The 25809-nt window shown below is 36.9% G+C and overlaps 1 pseudogene; it reads left to right on the top strand.

Moving 5' to 3' along the window:
• Positions 1–1633: 1633 nt before the first annotated feature.
• Positions 1634–2212, top strand: LOC140498221 (large ribosomal subunit protein uL6-like; annotated as a pseudogene).
• The last annotated feature ends 23597 nt before the right edge of the window (positions 2213–25809 follow it).

The raw sequence follows: 25809 nt of genomic DNA, 5'->3' as shown, positions 1-25809 counted from the left end.
GAAAAGATTCCAGCAGAAGAAAGGACTCTCCACTTAAAAGTTTAAAAAGAACATTCTTTCCTTCATTTTCATTATTGTAAAACTCCAATTTACTCTAAACATCAAGTATGGATGAATCAAAAAACCTGGATTCAAATTCCAATTATGATATTTATTCCATGTGTTTCCCTGAACAACTAGTTTAATTTTTCTGTTTCTCAGATGTCCTCATCTGTAAAATAGGGCTAATTAGTTAGCCTTTGAGGTCCCTTATAGATTGACCATCTATAAATAAGTTTAGGGGACCAACTCTGAGGAGAGAAAAGAAATCAGGGAAGCAAAATGGGGGGGACTAAGCTACTTAATGAATTATTATTTTTTGAAGGAATTAGTGCATACTCCTACATTAGATATAGATCTAGGAAGGCACAGAGCTAGGGAAGATAAAATGGCTTCCACAAGCAGGCAGTGAATTCTCAAAAACTGATGATTGTGGTAGGGTTACCTAGGTGGTCTAGTGGAAAAAGAACTGGCCTTGAGGTCAGGATGACCTGAGTTCAAATTCGACCTCAGCTTGACATTTATTAGCTGTGTGACCCTGGACAAGTCACTTGAACGTGATTCCTTCAAAGAACAAACTCAAGACTGTGGACTTGACCTTGTGAGCAAATATAGTAAACTTAGAGCTCCCTATGATGATGCATGCAGATACAACCCTGTAAATAATTGCTCTTTCAAGCACCCTTTCCTCCAGTACAAGGTGAAGCAGAGTCCTAGTAGATATAGGGGGTATTAGTGTGAATGAGGGTAGAATATGCTTTATACTAAGTAGGGGCTGTCTTCTAATATTTACATAGTTTTAATGTGGAAAATGAAGTAAATTTTGTGGAGGAACAGAGGACAGAGTTAAGATTAGTGAGCAGAAATTACATAGACACAGATTTGGGTTCAAAATAAGTCTCTAATCATTTGAGCGTTCAGCAATGAAATATGCAATGTTATGAGGTAGAGAGATCTCCATCACTGATAATGTTCAAGCAAAAACTACCATGACCATCTGTCAGAGAGACTGGCAAAAAGATTCCCACACTGGGTGAGAAATTGGACTAGATGACCTATAAAGTCTCTTCCCAGTCCAGATACTATTAGATTTATTTTAGAGTGAGGGGAGTGAGGTGTAAAAGGAGGAAAGCAATGATCATTTTCTCCTTCCAAAAGAGCTCTAGTAAGCCACTGTTTTGCATATATTTGCCAGCTCCCTCCCTTTTTTTCTACTTCATTCTCCTTATTAGTAGCTCATAAATGTGAGCAGATGGAAAATTACAGCGATCCAGATTTAGCAAGTACGCATTTGTGCTGAAAACAGCTTCAAAGGTTGGACTTTCAGATGCTCATGTGAGAAGTCTGCAATGTTTATGTGACCAAACAAGCCAGATATCGCCAACTTTTCCATTGCAGCTTTCTGATAACATGCCACCCAAGAAGGGTCTGAGCCTTCCTGAGAACAGTAGTAGAAGTTGCTGGCAAGCAACATATCACATTGGCCTGAAGATGGTGCTGATGAGTATAAAGAGGTGATGTTGCATGCTGCTGAACAGGGTCATGGCTCTTTAAGAAGATGAAACATATCTTCTTTGGCCCATCCAGCACCAGAATGAAGACCATTCTCAGCAACCAGACCGTCGACATCCCAGAAAATTTTGACATGTCTCTTAAGGGTCAGACAGTTATTGTTGAAGGGGCCCAGAGGAATCCTCCACAGGGATTTCAACCATATCAATGTTGAACTCAGCCTCCTTGGAAAGAAGGAAAAAAGGCTCCGGGTGGACAAGTGGTGGGGAAATCGAAGAGAACTTGCAACCGTGCGCACAATCTGTAGTCATGTACGAAACATGATCAAAGGTGCTACTCTGAATTTTCGTTACAAGATGAGGTCTGTGTATGTTCACTTCCCCATCAATGTTGCTATTCAAGAGAATGGTTCACTTGTTGAAATCAGAAATTTCTTGAGTAAAAATTTATCCGAAGCATGCACATGAGACCAGGTGTTGCTTGTGCTGTTTCTCAGGCCCAAAAAGATGAGTTAATTCTTGAAGGAAATGATATTGAACTTGTTTCAAACTCAGCTGTCCTGATCCAACAGGCTACCACAGTCAAAAACAAGGATATCAGAAAATTTTTGGATGGCATCTATGTTTCTGAGAAAGGCACAGTGCAACAAGCTGATGAATAAGTTGAAAAAGATGCCAAAGACTGTGTCCTGAGGAGTCAACACTTAATCAGATATCAAAATAAAAATACTTTTTTGTCAAAAAAAAAAAAAGAAGAAGAAGATGAAACATAAGCAATTGACTGGAAATCCACAAGGGTTAGGTGAGGGTCTATCTTGCTTCTGAAGCCTTGAGTTGCTATAGCTTGTGATAATTAAAAAAACAATCTAAAACAAAATCCCAAGATGTCCTTGAAGAGAAATAAGCAAAGGTTGCCTAGAGACCCTACACGTAGATACTTTAGTGCCAGTTTCACAGAAGCTTAGAACTGTAAGAAACCTCAAAATTCATCTTTCAATTAACCAATCATTGAGGGTTTATTATGCTCCTATTATATGCTAAGAACCAAGGATGCAAAAACAAAAATGAAAGAAGAGGTTCTAAGCTACTTACCCTCAAGAAACTTAGATCCTATCAACAGAGACAACATGTGTGTGTGTTCATCCTTCATTGCTGAAGAAGACCATGGCATCAGAGAAATGATGACATGACTTGCACTTGACTGTGTTTTAAGTGAGGGAGGGCTGTTCCGGTCACCAGCCTCACTTCTCCTCCAGAGCCATCTGAATCTAGTGACCAGATATTTATCAGGATGACTGGATGTGCTTTGGAGATGGGTTGTAAACAGTTTTAGAAGTCAGTTTGTAGTGCTTCAACCTGTACCTGAAGAGGGATGCCTTTCACAACATCTGTGCCACTGATAGGCTTTTGGCTTTGAATCAACCTTTAGAGCCAGATTCAGTCAGATCTGGACTGAAATTCCATCTCCTACAGATAGGTAGCTTGCACAATGGATATAGCGCTGGACCTAGAGTAAGGAAGACCTGAGTTCAAATCCAAGCTCCAACTCTACCAGCTGTGTGACCTTGGGAAAATTGTGCAAACTCTGTCTGTCCCAATTTCATCAAATGTAAAATGGAAATAATAGTATCTAACTCCCAGGTTTGTTGTAAGAATCAAATAAGGTAATATTTGTAGAGCATTTTGCAAACCTTAACGTATTACATAGGTCCAGTCTTTGTTCCCTGGTCATTCTTGGAAAAGGTTCAATAAGAATAAATGGCTAGGAAACAGGGACTGAACCTGTGTTTCATTTGTATAGGGAATTCCTGAATGAACAAATTCCCTCTACCAATACAAGCTGACGCTTGTAACATACATTGGAGTGCTGTCTAGAATACTGAGAAGTTAAGTGACTTGGCCAAAGTCAAATGACCAGTACTTTGCAGAAGTGGGACTTGAATCCAGGTCATCCTGGGTTCTCTCTACTCACTGTACTAAACTGTCTCATATAATAAGAAAAATACTTCACGTTAATATAGTGCTTTACATACATCATCTTCATTGGTCCTCTCACAATAACCTGTTTATAAGCACATATTGGGGAGATCTATGCTTGCTCATAAAGGAAGTCCAGTATAGAGAACAAAGGGAAAAGAGGTTCCCTAGAGATGGTGAGGTCCTCCCCCGTACAGATTGTGGAAAGTGCCTAAATCCTAGAAAATGTCCTGAGATCTATATTTATTCAAAAGATTTTAACCAATAAATAGTATGGTTAGCATTTATGTAGTGCCTACTATGTGCCAGACATTGTATTAGAATATTCTCTTATTTGATCTAAGCTATCCATATGGGGAAAAACAAATTTATCATCTAAACTATGATATGTAATTGGATGGAAAGCCCAAATAGCTAATGTATCAACACATGTGTCTTGGACAAACACTATAGAGAGATAATTAATTTGGCCAAGATTGAAATACATCAAGAAGAATAGGCTAGGTTGCATTTAGGAAAGTTCCTAGTATTTTTTTTAATGACCTTAAGTTTCTCCCTGAAACAAAGACCTAACTTTTTAATATCAATAATCTTCACAAGTCCTATTTCATGGAAGCAACAAGAGGACTATGGATCTCAAGGCCTATATCAGGGGAATATAAGAACTGGCACCTTTTACCATATTCAAAAGACCTCAGCTATGGTTTTAGCAAAGCATTTTATCTGCTTTCTGAAAACCAGTTTAGCTGTCATAGTTCACTATCTTGTGTTTATGTTTTTACTCTGCATATGTTTGTTAAGTATATAGTTAGTTACGAATGTAGCCTCTTCTAGTAGAAAATAAGTTCCTTGACCATAGGGATTATATAGTTATTTGTCTTTGCATCTCCAGAACCTAGCATAATGGCTGGCATAGAGTAAGCATTTAATAAATGATTATTGATTGACTGATTCCATAAATTTACCAAAGGACATCTGCCCAAAGTGACAAAATCTCTCCTCTATATTTCTTGACATTTCAGGGATGCCCATGGAACATGAGGATCATCCAGCAGTCATTCCTCACTCCTACTACACGACCATCCCTTCTATTCTTTTTTGAGGATTTTCTAAATTGTTATAATTTCCCAAGTTGTAATAATCAGTGATGACATCTATTTCTATATCCACTTCTCAAATTTTGAAGTCATTTTTTAAATTTAAGTAGGTCATTTTGGGGTTATTTAAATTGTATATCTCTTTAAATGAATTTTATTATATCTTGTAGTTGTATATTAATTTTGGTTTCAGCTCTAGCAAGTCAGTGCTGATCCTGTCCAAAGACAATTTAGTAGTGACTCCCACATTCCCACATCAATAAGTCATTTCCTGTCTTTGAAAATGTAGTCAATTTCTTTATGTTATTTGATTATTTCAACATCTATTCAGTTCATTTCTGAAAGTATTCAGTATACATGTATGAGGTTTCTTTTCTACAAGCTTTTGTTCTCTGTTGTTTAGTACTCACAAATGATATTTTTCAAAAAATCATATGCCACCATCCCTAAATCCATTCTTGAACTCCAATCAAAGAAAAATTATTTCATTTAATTTGGAGAATCTTAGCAAATTCTTTGTAGAATTTTCCTACCTCCTCAAGACTCTGCACCTGTTTCTTATATATAAACTACAATTGATTTTTTTAAGTTTTTATTAATGTCTCTTTAACATTACCATAGTTTCCCCTAGCATCATTATCCCTTCCAAGAAAGCCAGATTATATAACAAATAATATTTTAATATAAAAAGAGATAAAGATAAAAATGGCATACCTGATCAATACAAGAGAATTTTAATACTTCTGAAATCTGTAATATTCTAGTTTATGGAGGTAGTATGCTTGTAGTGGAAAGAGTATTGGTGTTGAACCTAGAAGATCTGAGTTTAAATCCTATCTTTGACACTTAATACATCTGTGAAGTTTCTTCAATTCTTGGGTTTTAGTTTTCTTAACTTTAAAATGAAAAGATTGTCCTGCACACCCTCTTTAAGGTAACTTCCAGCTTGAGAGAGAGAGAGAGAGAGAGAGAGAGAGAGAGAGAGAGAGAGAGAGAGAGAGAGAGAGAGAGAACAGAGGAGATTATGTAGGAGAAGAGAAAGATCAGTAGTATCAAATGCAGCAGACTGCTCAAGAAGAATGAGGACTGAGAAAAAAGTCATCATATTTGACCATTAAGAGATCATTGGTAACTTCAGAAAAAACAATTCCATTTGAGTCAAACTGTGAATGAACTGATGGCAAAAGTATAGAAGTGAAGGGCACAAATGTAGACAGTTTTTTCTAGGAATTTGGATATGAAAGAGTGGACAAATATAGGAAATAGCTTTAGAAGATGGTAGGGAATAGTGAAGGTTTTTTTTTAAATGATGCAGTTGATGTAGGTAAGTTTGAAGGCAATAAAGGAGGAAACAGTAGCTAGAGCATACTAAAGATTAGAGAGGATGATTGGGGTAAAGATATGGACAAAAGTTACACAGTATGAACAAACATAGATGGATTACTGTTTGTTAACTAAAAAAATTTATTCTATTTTAAAGGCAGGTAATGATTCATTGTTGATGCAGGAATCATTACTAAATTGTCTTTGGAGAGGAGGAACTAGTTACATTGGTTAAGGTATTAAAATGTCCTTGTAGGCATGCTACCGTATGACTACAAAACACGCATCACCAGATTATCATAGGAACAGAGATTTCAAGCTGGAAGATACCTTAAAGAGCGTGTGCAGGACAATCTTTTCATTTTAAAGGTAAGAAAACTAAAACCCAAGAATTGAAGAAACTTCACAGATGTACTAAGCGTCAAAGATAGGATTTAAACTCAGATCTTCTAGGTTCAACACCAATACTTTTTCCACTACAAGCATACTACCTCCATGAACTAGAATATTAGAGATTTCAGAAGTATTAAAATTTCAGGGTCACAAAAATACAATGCAGATACATGATCACTAGGTTGAAATATATCATCAAAAAAGAATTACAGAGGGGAAAAATGCTATGCCAAAGACCTTCATGGTCTTATGAACTCATAGATATACTCCCTCCAATAGCACTAATTAAAACTCATCTATGTCTTTTCATTCTGAGGAAATTATTTTCCATCACAGAGGCTCTAGCATCCTGTCCCTTAGCACCCTTATACTTCAAGGAGTTTCTTCATCTGTAAAATGGGGGAGGGAGATTAGCACAGTGTTGTTGTGAGGATAAAATGAGCTCATGAAGACAGCTAGCACAATAGAAAGAGTGCTATATTTAAAACAAGCTAATTAATCTTAAAAAAAAAAAAACAACAATAGAGTGCTGAGCCTGGATTGAGGGAGACTTAATAGTTATGTGACCCTGGGGAAGTTAGTTAATTTCTGTAAAATGGGGTTAATAATTGTATCTACTTCTTGGATCATTTGGAGGATCAGATAAGATAATTGTAAAGCACCCAGGACAGCAGCACAGAGTAGGGACTTAATAAATGCTTGTTTCCTTCCTATCGTAGTTTAAGTGTTTGCATTAAAATGAATGAATGAACAAGAACGCATTAAGCACTTTGTGCAAAATACTGTGTTAAGAGCTGAGAATACCAATGCCAGCATGTCCCTGCTTTCAAGGAGTTCATGTTCTATCTAAGTAGGGGGATGGAGGAGAAAGAGAACACAGAAAAGAGCTTTCAGCTTCAAATCAGATGGAAAGGTTCCATGGTCTTTGGGTCCTTGGATGCAGTGGTAAATTCAAGATGACAATACATGGGTATTTTAATGATAGGCATATCTATTTCAGGGCATACACCATTTGACAATGTCAATGACTGGTAACAAGAACTTCATTTCACTATATTTTTAATGAACCTTCATATAAAGTACAATATAAATAATAATAATAATATGGATGATTCTTTATTAAAAGATAAGCCAAAAGGAGCAAAGCCTGCAGAAGTCTGCAGACTTCATTCCCTGACCCAAATTCCTCGCCAATGCCCTCTTCCTACCTCTTTCTCCATTCTAGCTACAATCAGAAGATTCAGAAAGATCCCTCCCAAGTAAGACTCCATGAAATTGTCTGAAATATGGTCCTTTTTGATTAAGACCTCCTGGCAAGAGAGTATTCCTGCTGATAGTGCAATAGTGAGTTCTATACCTCAAGTTTGCATCCTTTAGAAGAAGGCCAAAGAGAGCTTCTGAGCCAGAAAAGACCTAAGGGGGAAAGAAGGCAGATGGTGAGAGAATTAGATAATACTATACTGAAGGGACAGGAAAGTATGCCATTTGATGGTCATTTGGAAGAACTAGGAGGACTTACCTTGGAAATGAAAAGAATTAAGGTGAAGGGACAGGGATGACAGGCAGCTAGGTGTCACAGTGAATAGAGCTCTGGAGATGGAGTCAGTAAGAGCTAAGATCAAATTCAAACTCAGATTTTATTAGCTGTATAATCCCAAACAAGTCACTTAGCTACTATTTGCTCAGTTTCCTTAACTGTAAAATAAGGATAAATATTAGTACCTAGCTCCCTGGGCTTTTGTGAGGATCAAATGAGATAATACTAACCATAGTGCCTGGCACATAAAGGGCATTTAATAAATGTGTGTTTCCTTCATTATTCAAATATCTGAGAGTTATGACATAGAACAAGGATCAGATTTATTCTGTGTTGTGCCAAAGGGCAGGAGAAGGTGTAGTCAATGATTTAGAAGAGATCATAGTGATCTTCCAAGCTATCCTGTAGTATAAAAAGGACACTGGTTTGGGAGTCAGAGGACCTAGGATCAACTCTCAATTCTGCTACTACCTTCATGACCCTTGAGAAATCATTGGATTCCCACTCCCTCTTTGTAAAATGCGGATTGTGGGGCAAAACCAAATGATCGGTGAGTTTCTTTTTCAGCTCTAGTTCTATGATTCTAAATTACAGAGAGGCAAATTTTAGGTCAGATTAAGAATTTTCCTATAATCAAACTGCCCAATAATGGAAGATTATAAGCTTCCCATCATTCTAAATCAATGGGATCTGTGAACTTTTATATATATGCACACGCATGTGTGTGCATGTGTGTACATATGTACATATATGTATGTGTATGTACACATATGTGTGTGTGACTGTATTTCAATAGAATTGGCTTCCTTTGTAGAGTTATGCATTTTTTTATGAATTCAAAACCATTCTGAGTTCATTGCCTTCACTAGACTGCCAGAGGAGTCTGTGACACAGAGAGAGAGGCAGAGGTTAAGAACCCTTATTTTAAGTCTTCAAGGCAGCATTATGTAAGGAAATCAAACTGGGCTTGAAGTCAGGAAATCTGAATCTGAGGGCTAGATATAACTTTTAAGGTATATTTTAACCTCTTTGATGCTCAGTCTCTTAATCTATAAAGTGAAGACAATGACTCCCTCACAGAGCTATACTTTGGAAAGTATTTTGTCAACCCTGAAATGGCTTAAGTGTGGGAAAGCATATATCAGGGATGTTATTGAGGAGATTACTGATTTGGATGTAATATTGGACCTGGTGACCTCAGGTTCTGTCCAACCTATGACTCCATCTTTTTATATCTGTTGAGATGGAAAAAAAATTTTTTTTCACTTTCTTTCTCCAAAAATAGTTCTAGTCTAATTTTTTAACCCTTTAAATCCCTTCCTATGCTGAAGCATGAATCTGGACTCAAATCTGACCTGTATTATTTGGATGGGAGGTACTTCCCACTCCCTCTCACCATCTGCCCTAGGATCAGAGCCAAGTGCTGGATGAGATGAGCAAGGTGGCAGGGGCACCATGGAGAACCCTTATCCTTCATAATTTTATATAAAGCTGGGCTTATGTCTGAACCACAGTTTAGAGAACATTGCCACTCAGGGACCTTAGAATCACAGAATCTTCAAGCTAGAAGGAAGAAGAGAGACCATCTAATCCAAGCCCCTCAGTTTATAGATAATTTTATAGCTGTTATTCTTACTGAAAGTAACTTTGGAAGGCTCCTTTTTTATTTTCAATCTCGGTTATGACCATTTCTTCAAATTCCCAATTTAACAAGAGATGGCCTTATTTGCCTTCTGTGGGCTGGAAGTTATGACAATACTGGGACTGAAGAGTCAAGTGGAAATTAAAGGAAAGAAATTCCAAGGAGGACGCAATACTCAGAAATAGAAGCAAGGCTCTGCACAGTACCCAGTGGACAAGGTAGTTGTTGTAAAAATATAGGGATCTTTCAAAAAAGCAATCAGAGGCTGTCCTGCAGAGGAGGGATTACTAAGGCTGGGTAAATCAAGACGGGCTCTGGGACAGTGACTCATTCCCTGAACAACACTTCAGTTTCTCCCTAATAAACCATTAAGTTGCTGCTCTGACAATGATGAAGTTTCAGAGTCTGAAAGATGTTGTTACTCACTTCTCAATAAAATAGGAAGAGGGCCCCAATCAAGTGCCAAACTTGAAAAATCAACCTGGAATGAAGGCTTGTATAGAATCAAGAAAATACTAGTTCTGTGTTATTGTTACTTGTTAAAAGTCAATCTTAACTTAGTTTGAACATGTAGTTGTTCACCAACGAAACCTTGTTAGAAGCAGTGGGCAAATATTAGGGTGAGTAAAACATCAACCGGAGTTCACAACAATGGTGGACTTCTGAGAAGACCCAAGAAAACATGTCATGCCCTTCTAGCCCTTGTTAGATGACTCTGTATCTTCTGGCCAGACATCCAGGGACACTTCAAATGGCAAAGTGCCACAGTTTCATCCTGTAAAAGCTATTTAATAGCAATGTTCTTTCTTTAGATCAGAAAACACTTTCTTTTTCCTCCTGATCCAGTTCCCACCCTTTCATAAATGAAAGCAGAAAAGATAACAGATTTTTGAGAAGGATTAAAATCATTATGTATGGATGAGAAAGTACAGCCTCAAGAACTGAAGCAACTTACCTAAGGGCACAGAAGTAGTTAGTGGCAGAGATAGGATTTGCACCCAAGTCCTCTGATTCCAGATCCAGAATGAGTTCCATTGTACCATGCAGCCTTTCTGTATGGTCAGTGCTATAAATGAAAACTAGGCCAGTCCAAGAGGCAAAGTCTGTTACCAAGATAGCTGGGAAAGAAGAGTTGAGATGCAACTCAACGGTAGCGTGAATAATTACTACTTATCTTCAGGTGAAAACAATATCAAGGAGAAAGAAACATTGGAGTCCCTGCATACTGGATCATCCCACTGGCCATAAATCTTGAGGTTTAAGGAGTATTTCTTGATTTCACTGTTTGCCTGGTAAATTTCAAACCCAAATAAACTTGGCCAGCTACTATTGTATTGGTTTCTCTGAGATAGACATAGCTCTCTATGTCTTCTCCAGTGTGTTGGCTGATGGAAAGACAGACGGGGAAATGGTATGTTGTGTTGAAAGCCAGACTACAAGGATTTGAGAAGCTATAGTAGTAATCAATGAAGATTGTTTTCAGTTTGTCAGTGAAAGGATGGAGAGTTAAAGAACAGTTTAAGAAGATGGTAGGGGGAAGTGATCAGTCTAGTAATATTTATAAAATTCCAAGAACGAGACTAGATTCTGGAGATGCATACAGTGATAAAAACGAAATGGTCCTTGACTTCAAGTGCCTTACATTCTGTTGGAATAAATAACATATATCCATGTAAATTCACACAAAATATGTGTAAGTAAATACAAAGTAATGTGGGGAGGTAGCACTAGCAGCTGGAGAATCAAGAAAGCTTCATGTGGGGGAGAGGAGTGACACTTGATCTGAGCTTTTAAGGAAACTAGGGAATCTAAGAGACAAAAGTGAGGAGGGAGCACCTTCCAAACATGACAATCAGACTGAAATGGGAGACATGGGAGGGAAGATCTAGGCAAATTTGTAAGCAGCAGTGAAAGAACCACAGACAGGTTAAAACTAAAGATCAGAAAAAGAGAGGACGTGAGCAGTGGAAAAAGTTTCTACAGAAGAACTAAGATCAAGGATGTGAGTGGTGGGGGGCTGGGCGGGTAGGGATTGGCCTTAGCAAGAAACATTAATGTCCATGAATTCTTGATGATCAGGTTGGTCACAAACTTGGGTGCTTTAAGGATATCTCTCCCTCTGAGGGTAGAACAAAAGATAAGAGAGGCTAGGGCATTTGAGTTGTTGAGTTGCAGAGTTCATTACAGCTATCTCAATGAGAATTTGGCTATATATTTTCTTTGCATATATACTCCTTAATTTTTATCTCTCAACCATTAGAATTTTAACTAGAGGACAAAAAAGTAATTAATAGATATGAACAACCAATTCTCGGAAGAAATGCGAACTATTAACAGTCATATGAAAGAATTTCTAAATCACTAATAAAGAGATAATAATAATGAGACATTAAAATTAAAATAATTCTAAGGTTTCACCTGATACCAAGCAAAATGTCAAGGATGGGCAAAGATAAGAATAGTCAGTGTCGGAGGAGTTGTGGAGAAACATGCACACTAAAGCATTGTTGATGAAGCTGTGAATTGGTAAAGCCATTCTGGAAAACAATTTGGAATTATAGGTATACAGTGACTAAAATATTCATACTTTTGTCTCAGAGATTCCCCCTGCTAAGTATAATTAATAATAATTATTATTATTAATTATTTGGTAATAAATTTATATTATTTATATGTTTATATTATATGAAATAATATTATGTTAAATATATTTATATTAAATAGTAAATTTATACATTTATAATTTAATAATAAAATTAATTATATTAATATAATAATTATTAAGTATAATTAATGCAATAATTAAGATAGACTGAAACACAAAGCTCTGAGTGAGATCAATTTGTTAGTAAAGCACAAATTTACCAATAAATAGGATTTCAGCTTCCTCAGCAAAGCTGAGACCCTGAATGAGGAGGATGGCTCTCCTTAATAGTTTCGGGAGGCATAGAACAAAGAACAGAATTTTGTAGATGGGGAACAACTTATGATTGGTTACAAGAGCTCGACATCATGAATATTTAAATCAGTATGATTGATTACAGAGCTGTGGTATGGGGAACAATATGATTGGTTGGAAATTGGGGATGAGGGGCCAACCACAATTGCCTGTTTTCCCTACTGTGACTGAGAAATGTTCATTGTTTGAGTCTACCTGTAAGGTTAGAGACAGTGGACAAGATTTCTTTAGATAACAAACCAGATGTCCTTGAAGGATAGCTTGGTGGTGTAAAGATTCTAAACCAAAATCCCTAGTGTCCACCTACATTCCTCACGGCCATCAGGTTTCCTCTGAGGCAAGAATAAAACAGTAATTAGCAGGAGAACTGGATTTCTAAACTTAATTCATTTCAGGACAGCTGAGTTTCTCAACTAAGTTCAGAGACAAAGACCTATGACTTGGGCAGTAACAGGACAAAAAATCAATATACTATAAATAGGACCAGTTAAAAAAAAAGACAGAATCAATCTGATCATTTCAACCCCAAGGAAGTCATTGACCAAAAAAAGCGCCTCCCTATAAACCAAAGTATTCATAGCAACACTTTTCCTGGTACAAAAAAAAAAAAAACCTGAGAATCAAGTATGTGCCCATCAATTGGAGGAATGCTTAAACAAATTGTGATACATGAATGTAATTAAGTATTAATATCCTATAAGAAAATTGTTGTTGTTTAATCATGTAAGACTCTTCATGACCCCATTTGGGTTTTTCTTGGCAAAGATACTGGAATGGTTTGCCATTTCCTTACCCAGTTCATTTTACAGATGAGGAAACAGGGTTAAGTGACCTGCCCAGGGTCACACAGCTAGTAGATGTCTGAGGTCAAATTTGAACTCAGAAAAAGGAATCTTCCTGACTGCAGGCCCAGCACTCTATCTTTTGTACCACCTAGCTACCCTCTCAATTATAAGAAAATAATACCATAATAAATACAGAGAAACATAGAAAGACTCACATAACTGAAGCAAAGTAAAGAAAGCAGAGACCTGAAAGCAATATACACATATATATACCATGACTACATCAATGAAAATACAAGGGCCTACAACTAACCCAAAACAATCAAAACTAAATGTTGAGAAATTACAAAAAAAACCAACCCAGCTTAGCCCCAAATAAGAGAAATGAGAAGTCCCCTGCCTTTATAGAAGTGACAATCCGTAACTGTGGAACATTGCATGTAACATCAGATTTATTAACTGTGTTTATTAGTTTTACTGAATTTTTTCCTCTTCTTCCTCCTTTTTTCCCTTTCTTTATAAACAATTCCCTTGTTGTGAGGGATAGTTCTCTGGGAAAGAAAGAAAAATATGGGGAGAAGGGGAAAATCTAGGTGATATAAAAACAAAAGATATCAAGAAAATCCTTATTAAAAGAATGTTAATTCAAAAACAAGAGCTTCCTTTACATGGTGAAATGGGAAGTAACCTGGACTTAAATTCAGAAGACACGGATTCAGTCTTGCCTTTGTGAATTTCTGCGTGACCTATCCAGATCACTCTTCTTCTCTGGACTTCACACTCTTCTTTTGTAAAATATAAGGGTTGGATTCAGTGATTTCTGAGGTCCCTTCAACTCTAGACCCCAAGATCCTATGGTTTTTTCCAACAACAATTATTATGGTCTCCTGCATATATGTCATTGGCTAATTACAGAAAAGTTAAGAGAGAGTTTGCTCTCTTGGATTCATTTACACTCAATATATTTAAGGTATAGATTCATGACTTGCTTTTCCTTTTTTCTTTTTGCCTACCATAAAGACTACATAGAACAGAAGTAAATAAAATGGACTTGAAATCAGGAGACTAAGCTTCTAGTGCCAACTCTTCCTCTGGAAAGTTATAAAACTGTGTGTGGGCAAGTCATTTCCCCTCTTTTGGGACACATTTGCAAATTGAGGGATTCAATTTAAAACACTGAATGCAGCAAAGATTCTTGACCTAGGGTTCATGAGATAGATAGTGATAAATACCTAAACGAGAGAGACAGACAGACAGACAGACAGGCAGGCAGGCAGGCAGGCAGGCAGACACAGACAGACAGACAGACAGACAGACAGATAGATAGATAGATAGGTAGGTAGATAGATAAACTACTTCAGTATAACTGATTCTCTTTGTAAACTTCTGTATTTTATTTTTTTTGCATCTAAAAACATCATTATGAAAAGTGACCCATAGGCTTCACCAGACCTCTAAGGGGTCCATGAACACACAAAAGGTTAAAAACCCTTGGTGTAGGGGATAGTGTATTCCATTTGGAATAAGAAAGAGTTAGTTTTACACCCCACCTTAAACATTGTTACATGACCATAGGAAAATCACTTAATTTTTCTAAGCCTTGGTTTCCTTCTGGAAAATGGGGGTGGTAATAGCTCTCATGCCTACAGTCACAGTCACAGAACTGATATGAGCCTTTGATGAAAGTCTGTATGTGAAACACTTTGGTGATTTCAAATTGCTATATAAATGTTAATTATCGATATAAAGAGAGGCTGAGTGGGTGGAATAGTCAGTAGGACATTTGTCTCAGATCCTAGAGGATCTGGATTAAAGCCCTGTCCCTGACACATATTGACTGTAAAGCCCTGGAAAAAGAAATTAACCTCATAGTACTCTAGACAACTCTCCAAGACTGTAAGCTGAATGTGCCAACTTGTATTGATAGAGAGCTTCCTCATTTGGCAGTTTACTATTTTAATAAAATCATAGATCCAGTCATCATCCCAGTAATAAAAGCACAGTGCTCGGTGTCAGGAATACATGTTTTTAAAATGACATGATTCTTGCTCACAAAGTTTGGCCTAAATAGTTCCTAAGGTCCCTGCTAGATCTGATGTTCTTTTATTCTCCATTCCTTTTTCACTTCATCTCATTTTTTAAAATGCTGGTGATATTCTCTATAACCTATCCTCCTAGGAAAACTTTGATGGTTCTCTATAAGCAGAATTACTTGCATAGAGGGTCTGTTTTCTCTGGGTGCCAATCAACAGCAGCAGTGGCATTTGGAGAACAATTTTAGAATGAGCTCTGGGCAGAGGAATAGTATTGGTATAATTACTGTATTTTAATGAAGGAGAGGAGGAGGAGAGAGAGTCAAGTCATCTTGGCACAGATGCTGAGCTTTAATGAATTGTTTAAGTAGGAAACAGAATGAAGACAAGTTGCAGAGCTCAGGTTAATGATTCATTTACTGTGAAAAGTAAATGATGAAACATTGACTCCTAGAATATATAAGGGTTATAGCAATGTCTATAAGATAGCTTAATGAAGAATTAAATTGGGGAGAGGGGTGAATAATCCATTGAACTAATGGCACAACCTTGTACAGAACCAAAATCTAGATAATATTTGGGTTTTTTTTACTAATCTATTGATTGTTTGGGGTGTTTTTCAAACACAGTCCTTTTATCATCTAAGATTAGGTATGTTAATGTTTAAGAGACTCTAGATAATGTCATACTGGAATTGTAGGAGGACCTGAGGTTGTTTAATCTGGAGAAGACTTCAAGAAGAAATTACTGTTTTCTTCAAGTACAGAGTTCTACCTGACCCCAGAAGGCAGAATGAGAGAAAGATTAAGAAAATACATCAAGATATGGTCTAAGGAAAAGTTCCCTAATAATTCAAGCTATCCAGAAATATTTAATTTATATAAATTATAATAATTTAATATTCCTGAAACATTCCTATGCCCTATTATACATGAAATTAAACTTTAGAATGATGTGACTTTTTAAACCCAAATATACCAGAAATTCTTCATACAAATAAATGTTACTTCTTCAAATAGAATTATGTATTATTTCTAAATCCGTTCATTTTTGATGTTTTGTTTTTACATTACAAACATTTTCAGATTACTCCACATTCAAAAGAGTTCTCTTATAACAAAATAAAATAAGTAAGTAAAACTAATAGAGTAATTTCATATGAAAGTTCATGCAACATTTCACACCTGTAGCATGCTAGCTTTATGTTTAAAAATATACATGCATATGCGCATATAAATATAATTAATAGATATCTATTTTCTCTCTCTCCCAACTTCATCTCACACTGAAAAAAATAAAGAAAAGAAAAACAAATTTCTTATAATAAATACTCATAGTCAAGCAAAATGCATTCCCTCAATGGATGCTTGCCAAAAAAAAAAAAAAGTCTCATTTTGTCCCATAAATCCATCACCTCTCTGTAATGGAAAACATCTTTCACATTGATCCTCTGAAATATTGAATGATCATTGTACTGATCATAATGCTTATAGCTTTCAGAATTATTGTCTTTATTCTGTTGTGTTTTTTTAAATTGCTATTCTAGTTCTGCTCATTTCTTTCTTCATGACTTTATGTCAATTTACGCAGTTCCTGGTGTTACCATTGTTCAAAGGATATCTAGAATTCTCTTTGGAAACTACCTGCTGAACCAGTCTGTGTGCTGTACAACTAAATCAGGATCCTAACTCAATAGTCCGACCTCGTTAATTGCTCCACGCCAATTTCACTCCCACCAAAGTTATCTCATCCCTGTCCCTGCTGGCCAATTTAGCAGCTTAGCTCTTAGAGTCCATGGAGTATGATTCATATTCAGTATCTAAACCTGGTCATTCACAGAGAAGAGAGAAAAAGAAAAAAATTAAATGTAATGTCTTCAGAGGAAGCTTAGGATGAAAAGCAAGTGAGGGGAGGTATCCACAAGTCCTTCACCAGGGGGCCAAAGTGGAACTTCCAGGTAAGGAAAGGCCCACTAACAGTTGGGTACACAGGAAAACTAATGCATATCAGGATTAGATGAGATGTACACAGGGTTGGTGATTTGCATAGATTCCCCCCCTCCCCGGGACATCAGGATTTATTTCTTTAATATTTTAAAAGGCTTATCATTTCACTTTATTCTGCATGGGACTGTTCATGTCCCCACCCAAAAGCTAGTGCCTTTCCCTCCAAGGTAGCCTTGTATTTCATTTATAGATTTGATTTATAGATATTTGTATAGGAAATATATATATATACCTAGCCAAATTTGTATATATATGTATATATATGCATATATGTATATATATATATACATATATGCATATATATGTATATATACATATAAACACCCACATACATCTATTAGCATTCCTATCTGTATGTTATCTCATTTAATTCTCATAAGCTTGCAAGGAAGATATTATTGTTACCATTTTAAAGATGAGGGAACTGAGGCTAAGAGATGTTATGTTCTGGTACTTGGACAGGGGAAGTGATTTACTGAAGGCTACACATGTAGTAAGTAGCAGAGAAGACATTTAAATCCAGATCCTTTGAAGATTTGAATTTTGAGTCTGGTGACAGGCACCGGCAGTTTGAGAAAGAGATAATGATTTCCTAGGGATCTTTTATCCAACATTCATCAGTTCATTCCATCAGAATAAAAATCACAGAATGTCAGGATTGGGAAGGGTCTCAAAGACCATATTTCTTCATAAGTGAAGAAAACTTATTTCTAACATTGTTCATTTACAACACATTCAACATGGGGTCATCTGTCCACTCTTTGCGATAATGTCCAAGGGGAGGAAACTGGTTACTCCCCAGGTGAGAGAGGAGGGGGAAAAGAGTAACAATTTATATTTAAAGCGTGGTTTCAGGTTTACAAAGTGTTTCCTTCACAACCACTCTATGAAAAGCTCTCTGGCACCAACTTCACTATCCCCATTTTACAGATGTGGAAACTGAGCTTCAAAGAGGTTAAGTAACATAGTAATTCGCAGGGCCAGAACTCTCCCTGTAGATGAAAAGATGAAAAGTTCTTCTCATTGAGTCACACTGAATACCAAGACTTGGTCTCTTGTCTCTTGGACAAGATGTACAAGCATGTGATGACTGACACATTTTTATAAGCATTTTAAGCTTTGAGAATTGAGGTTTATTGAAGTAGAATTTGGAATATTAGGAAGAGTACTTGGCTTGAAATCAGGAGACTTGAGTTTGAATCCCAGCCCTTACACTGACTAAACAAGTAAACTAGAACAAATTATTTAATGTCTCTGGGCCTCAAGTTCATCACATATGAAATGTGGCTGATTCCATTTTTACTGTCTATCTCACAAGGAAATTATGAAGCTCAAGTGAGACAATACATGAATGTAATTATAAAGCATCTTGAAAACATGAAATCACTTTTTTTTCAATAACTAAATCCCCTATGTCACCCGTGTCGGACGTACAAGGCTATTCATAGCCACTCTGATCAGCATGGGAACCTGCTCCATATCAGACCTGGGACAGTTTACCCTTTCTTTGGCAATCTGTTTCTCCATATTAATAATGACTCACTGCATTTCAGAACTTCCTACTTTAAGAGATCTACCAACCTTAGATTCCTGGGCAACAAGGATTACATGTGTGGGACATTATACCTGTCTGAGCTATCATTCTTACTTACTGTTCGTCATTAAGCTGGCCAACTGGGGGTGAAGAGGGGAGGGCCAATCATACTTGGAAAAAAATTGAGAATGTATTTCAGTCTAAATTTTTTCACAAAGAAGAATACTGAAGCCCATAGAGGGGAAGTGACTTATCCAAAGTCATTTGGCTATAATTAGTAATAGAACAAGGGTGAGAATCTAGGGGTTTTTTTTTATTCTTAGTCCAGTATTCATTCCATACTGGTCATTTTCCCCAACCATTTACTAAGGGAATGGGAGAGGAGTTTACTCTTTTCTAGTCATTCTCAGTCATGTTCAATAATCCGTGACCTCATTTGGGGTTTTCTTGTCAAAGATACCAGAGTAGTTTACCATTTTCTTCTCCAGCACATTTTACAGATGAGGAAACTGAGGAAAACAGGGTGAAGTGACTTACCCAAGGTCACACAACTACTAAGTATTTGAGACCAGATTTGAAACTCCACATTCATCACTCTATCCACTGTGCCACCTAGTTGCCGAGGAGAGTGTTTGCTATCCACCTAAGATGGAATGTTGTATCTTTGTTGAGTATCTTTTCTGGGCTACAGAAGTTAGAAAAGGAGTATTTAGTAAGTACCTACTATGTGTCAGGCACTGTGCTAAGTGCTTCAAAATATTTCATTTGATCTTGATGATAAACAACCCTGGGAAGTAGGTGTTACTATAGTCCTCATTTAAAAGTTGAGGAAACTGAGACAGATTGACATTAAGTGACTTGCCCAGAGTCATACAGCTAGTAAGTATCTTAAGCTGAATTTGAACTCAGGTCTTCTTTGATTACTGGCCACTACACCCCCTAATTTCCTCCTTTTGTCAATTATTGAATGATCTATTAGTGTCTTGTTTCATTTCATTTTGGACCCTGAGGTTTCCAACTGGTCCCAACAAGATTTGGCCTATTACAAAAGCATTTTCTCTTCCTAGGCAAAAGAAACTCAAGCCCATTCATGTGGTCATTCATGAGTTGATGGCCCTTTGAAATTTATAAACTGACTTTCTGAGAGAAAAAAAGTCTAAGGAAAAGAATTCCACTCTTTTGACATAGTAGATGACACTTAACTGAATTTTACAGGCTCCAAAGAGTCTCTATTTCTGCACTGTCTTTTTGCCTTTCTATTTAGAAAACATAAGTGGCTAGAAGAGGTTTTGAAAAACTACTTCTGAGAATCCTCTGAAATAGCATTGTAAAGCTCTTTAGAGAAGAGACATATTCTGAGTAATGGAAAGCAAGAATACAGAACCACTGGCTAGCTGTAAGTGGGACCTGCCACACAGAACAGGGTACTGGGACTCCCAAGCATATCATCAAGACCAACCTCATAGAAAATTTGAATTAAGTAGAATGAATTCATTGGATTTGTAGGAAGTTTGGATTCCCCTTCCCTGCCCAGGCCACTTCTAGGACCACATTTTTAATGTGTTAAGATAATGTTTCCAGAAAATAAGGAGATGACAATGCCATTGAATGTGGACAGGTCTCAGCTAAAGCCTCACCTTCTGCAAGATGTTTTTCTCATTCCTCCTTTATTTTAATGCCTTACTTCTGAGACTGCTCTCCCCCAAGTTATTCCATCTCTATCTTGTTTGCACATAGTTATTTACATGTCATCTCCATTATCAGATGGTGACTATCTCAAAGTTGAAGTAAGTTGTCATTGGACATCATCAGGAAGAGAATGGATGGCCACTAGTGAGGGATTTTGTAGACTGGATGTCAGAAGGCACTATGATAATCAAAATGTAGTTCTGAGTGGTCTTAATTCCCCTAAGCTGGGTGGCCCAGCCATTGGGAAGGATGTTACTTTTCTTTCTTCTCCCCTTATCATAGTCAATTCCTTGGGCATCAAGAAGAGAGAAATGTGTGATCTGTAGCAGTCATCAACAACCACCTTGTTCCTTTCTGTGAACTATGGTGCACAGAAATTAAGATTTTTAGAAAGGAACAAGGAGGTTGTTGATGACTGCTATAGATCACACATTTCTCTCTTCTTGATGCCCAAGGAGATGACCAATACTCTCAGGATACAATTAGCCATCAACTTAGAATAGGTCATTAAGGAAAGACATTGGGTTTGTGATTTCATTGGTAGAGGAAATCCCCAAGTGAGGAAGTTCCCTCTACCAATAACTAAGTATCTTCCCTGCAATTTAGGGACTTAAAGAGAGACCTAGAGTAAAGGTGTCAATCATGGGCCACAGACAGCCCACAATACCCTTGAGCTGCCCTGAATCAGTTTAAAATATAATTGAGAAATATTTAACAAAATACATAAACATACAACAACACAGAGATATTGTTACATTTTAAAATGATGTCAATATATGATTTATGAGGATCTTTATGTACAGATTAGTGGCCCCCAATTCTGTTTGAGTTTGACCTCCCTCACCTAGAGTAGTGTGTGAGATTAAATATCTTAAATGTAGTTACATAATGAGTATGTATCCAAGTCTTGGCCAGCTCTCACTCTCTCTCTACTATTCTAAACCACTTTTCATGCCTGCATTAAAACATAGTTGGAAATACAATTTTTTTAAAATAAAAGAAAGAAGATCATAAGAAGAAAACTTAGTTCCAATTTTGAGACTGAACAAACCAGGCTAAGGAAATGAAGTGTTCAAAGAAAATGAATTTGACTGGATCAGTCAGTTAACAAGCATTTATTAAATGTCTACTGCATGCTAGGCACTGTACTAAGATCTGGGGATACAAAGAAAGGCAAAAGCATAGCTTCTGCCCTTAAGAGGCTCACATTTTAATAAAGACAAAATGTAGAAAAGTAAGTTACATTAAAAGATATATACAGATGAGATGAGAGGCAATCTTAGAGGAGAGGACACTAACCATCTTGGAGACTGGAACAGTGTCCTAGAGAAAGTGAGACTTGAGCTGAGTCTTGAAGAGGGGTTGTGTTCGTCCTTCATTGCCAAATAAGACCATGCCAGCAGAGAAATGACATGACTTGCACTTGACTTTGTTTTGAGTGAGGGAGGGCTTTGCAGGTCACCAGCCTCACTTCTCCTCCAGAGTCATCTGAATCCAGTGACCAGATATTCATCAAGATAACTGGAGATGACCCAGGATGGCATGATGTGGAAACGAAGGGCATATTGTTCCAAGTATAGTTGATAGCTAGCATAATAACTTGAAGAGAGAGGATAAAGTGTTGTGTTTGAGGAACAGCAAATAGACTTGGGTAACTAGATCATAGAGTGCATAAAGGGGAGTAAAAGGTATCAGAGTTAAAAAGGGAAGCCAAAATTTGGATTTTACCTTAGACCCAGCAAATGAGCAAGGATAATAAAAGATAGTAATAGTCAATGTTGGAGACATTTTGGATAGATAGGCACCCTAGTATACTGTTGAAACTACAAAAAAGTATGACCATTTTGTAAAGCAATTTGGAATGATGAAAATAAATTTACTGCAATGTCCATATCCTTTGACGTAGAGTTTACGACTAGGCTTATGCCCCAGAGAGGTGACTGAGATAAAGAAAGGATCCATATAAATCAATGTTCATTTTAGTAACACTTTTTTTGTGGTAGCAAAAAACAGGAAATAAAGTGAATACTCATTGATTGGGGAGTGGCTAAATAAATTATGCTGTCCTGTAAGAAACGAAAAGGGTAATAAATACAGAGGAGCATGGAAAAGCCTACCTGAACTTATAAAGAATGAAATAAGCAGCAGTAAGAAAACAACAGGTACAATGACTGCAGAAAGATAAGTGGAAAGAACAACTGTAAAATAATCAAAAGTGAATATTATAACATTACAAAGAAAAATCATGACCCCAAAGAATGTATATAAGATGTCCTAACTTCCCTCTTTTGTAGAAGTGAGAAGTAATAGAGTGTGGTACATTGCAGGAATTTTTTCTTCTTTTATCCTGCTTCCTCATTTTTTTCCCTTTCAAAATATCATTTGTTATATGAGATGACTCTTTGGAAGAGGAGAAAGAAGGAAACAGAAAATTTCTGGTGATCTAAAAAGCAAAAGATAGCAATTTTTAATAATTTAAAGATAGCAATTTTAAAAAGAGAGGAAAGAATCATGTTGAATAGAGATTTAAATGGCAGCAAAGGCTTTATATTTGATCCTAGAGAGAATAGGGAGTCACTGGAGCTCATTGGGGAAGGGATAGAAAGCGGTGTGACATGGTCAGAGCTGCTTAAAAAGAAATCGCTTCGACATATGAATGAACAGCAAAATATACTGAGATGAATGAAAAGCCCAACACCCAGAGTTTCTGAGTAATTAGAAATTAATTTATTAATTAGACTAGGTGATAATCAATAAATTGATAATCAGTGATTTTGGTAACCAAAGGCAAAACCATGGAGATCACTGAAACCTTAAATACCTTTGGAAAAGGAGGTGCCCCTGATAGGTAAAAATCAAAGCTGATTAGTGAATAATTAATGAGAGGGTGGACACATCAATGAGGAAGCTGAAAGCCTTCAGCTCCTCTTGCTGAGAATACGACTTTGTCATGAGATTCAGCTCCCTCTATCAATCTGGACAAAAGAATCTATCTCTACCCAGATCACTCTGGTTGATTTTCTCCTTTATGAGTTGAATTTCCCTAGACTGCAATGGTGGGGTGCAAGGGCATGGGCTTAACACTTTAGGGCTAGAATGTACCAAGATTAGATTATGTAGATCACTGTAAACAGAAGTAAGGTCTTCTGGTTAGGTCTTCTAGAAGTGAAGTCTTCTAGATTGAAGAGCATGTACCCAGAGGATTTGGGCAATCTCATCTATCATCCTTGTCCTTCAGAGACTGACTGGATGACCTACAGGGAATGATCCCTGAATTAGGAAATAGAAGAGAAAAACCTCAAACCTAATTTAGTATTTAATTATTAATATAACAGAAAAAGAAGAACTTCTTTCGATGACAAAGAGACAGATGGGGAGACCTGCCAAAAGCATGATCTGGAACAAATTTATTCCTCAAATACACCCTCCATTAGTGTAGTGTAAGAAGTATAAGAGAAGCACCAATATTTTCCTGGATGACTTTAGGTGCTTCCTAGGATATGCTAATAAATGTTTAGGAACTGAGTCCCTGAAAATGTGAGGACACTTCTAAGACTAAGTGGCTTTATTAACATTTGCTTTTTCACTTTCTTAAGTCTATACGATCGAAAAAAAAAAAGCTGATAAAATCAAGCCCTGATTTTCAACATTTGCTGATACTTCCTGACTCCAGCATACTTCCATTCTCTAGGACTCAGTTTCCTCATCTTGAAAATTAGGAAGAACTAGTTGATTCCTAAGATCAATTTTGATTCTATAGGAGAGAACTTGGTGTCATGGAAATAACACTGAACTTGGAGTCAGGAGACTTAGATTTGAGTCTTAAGAAATTCAGAAATTATGCAGCTGTGTGACCATGTGCACGTCACAACCCGACTTTCTGTTTTCTACATTGAGAAATGCTATATAAATGTGTGCTCTAATAAATGTGGTAATCTCTAATCATTCTCACCCTTCCTCTGCCCCTGAAAGACTTGCCCTTCTCTCTTTACTTCTTAAAGTCCTCCCTATCCTCAAAATTCCAAGCTCCAAATCTTTCCCAATCAATCCATTCCTAATGTCCCCATCTGGATTTCATCTCTCTCATATGAACTCACACTGTACATTATCTTACCTGTCTTTTATGTATTCATATTCTGTTTGAAACTCTAGTTTCAAAGAAAGAATAAATTGGAATGATATCCTGGATCTGCTTTCATAGCATGGGTTAAGGTGTCATAAGCTAAAGCAGAATTAGAGACCATCCATCTGGTGCCCTATCATCCAGTTCTTTTATAAAGATTCTAAAGACCTGGAGGCCAGAGAATACATTTTATCTCAATTTTATAAATCTTCCAACACCTAGAGCAAAGCTCCATGCACACAGTAGGCAGTTTATAAATGGTCACTTATCATCTCCTACATTCCACTCACACATCATCATTACCACTCTAACTCAAGCCCTCATCACCTCTCTCCCAAACTACCTTAAGAGCTTCCTATTTGGCCTTTCTTCTTCAAAACTCTCCCTGCTCCACAGCTACCGAAGTTATTCGCCTAAAGAATAGTTCTTTATACATCAAACTCATTAAACTCCCAAAGCTCCCTATTGTCTTCAGAATTATAGAAACTACTGTGTTTGGCATTTAAAGCTCTTTACCCTTTCCACTCTTTCTTGTTGTTCTCTAGTTTATTTCGCTCTTGCCCTCTACATTCCAGTCAAACTGACATACACATGTTTTATACACATTATGCTTCATTTCCCATCTCTGGGCCTTTGTCTTGGCTGTTCTGAATGTCTGAAAGTATTCCCTCCTCATTTCTACTTCTTAAAGTCCCCTGATTTCCTTCAAGTCTCAGTTTGAGCTACACATTTTTCCATAGTCATTTCCAAAGTTAACTTGAATTTATTTTGCACATGTCCCAAGTTATTTTGGCCCCATCTCCAGGAGCTAGGCTGCTACATCTGCCCTTCTGGGCTCCAGAGGTTAATGGAATTCTACTCATTGTTAAGAGTCAATGACTAGGACTCCAATTCTCTTTAAGCATTTAACATCCACTAGTTTTTACAAAGGTATATTTACTATCAAGATTTTGCAAGAAGAAAATATAGAATTTTGCCCTTCCCCAAAGACCTCGGAAGGTTACTTTCCCTACACCACCTCAGTCTGGGGGAGTAAACTCAAAACATAGCTTGTTTCCTAATAATAATCCTACAAAGTTCAGGTCCAAAAGTCATTCCCAAAGTTCACTCCATTTCTTTTCCTTGGGAGGGTATTAGTGTTAGACTAGTTGCAAAACTCAG

The sequence above is a fragment of the Notamacropus eugenii genome, chromosome 4, assembly GCF_028372415.1.
Source record: "Notamacropus eugenii isolate mMacEug1 chromosome 4, mMacEug1.pri_v2, whole genome shotgun sequence".
NCBI lineage: Eukaryota > Metazoa > Chordata > Mammalia > Diprotodontia > Macropodidae > Notamacropus > Notamacropus eugenii.
Note: the sequence above shows the minus strand (reverse complement) of the source record. Positions and strands in the feature narration are given on the sequence as shown.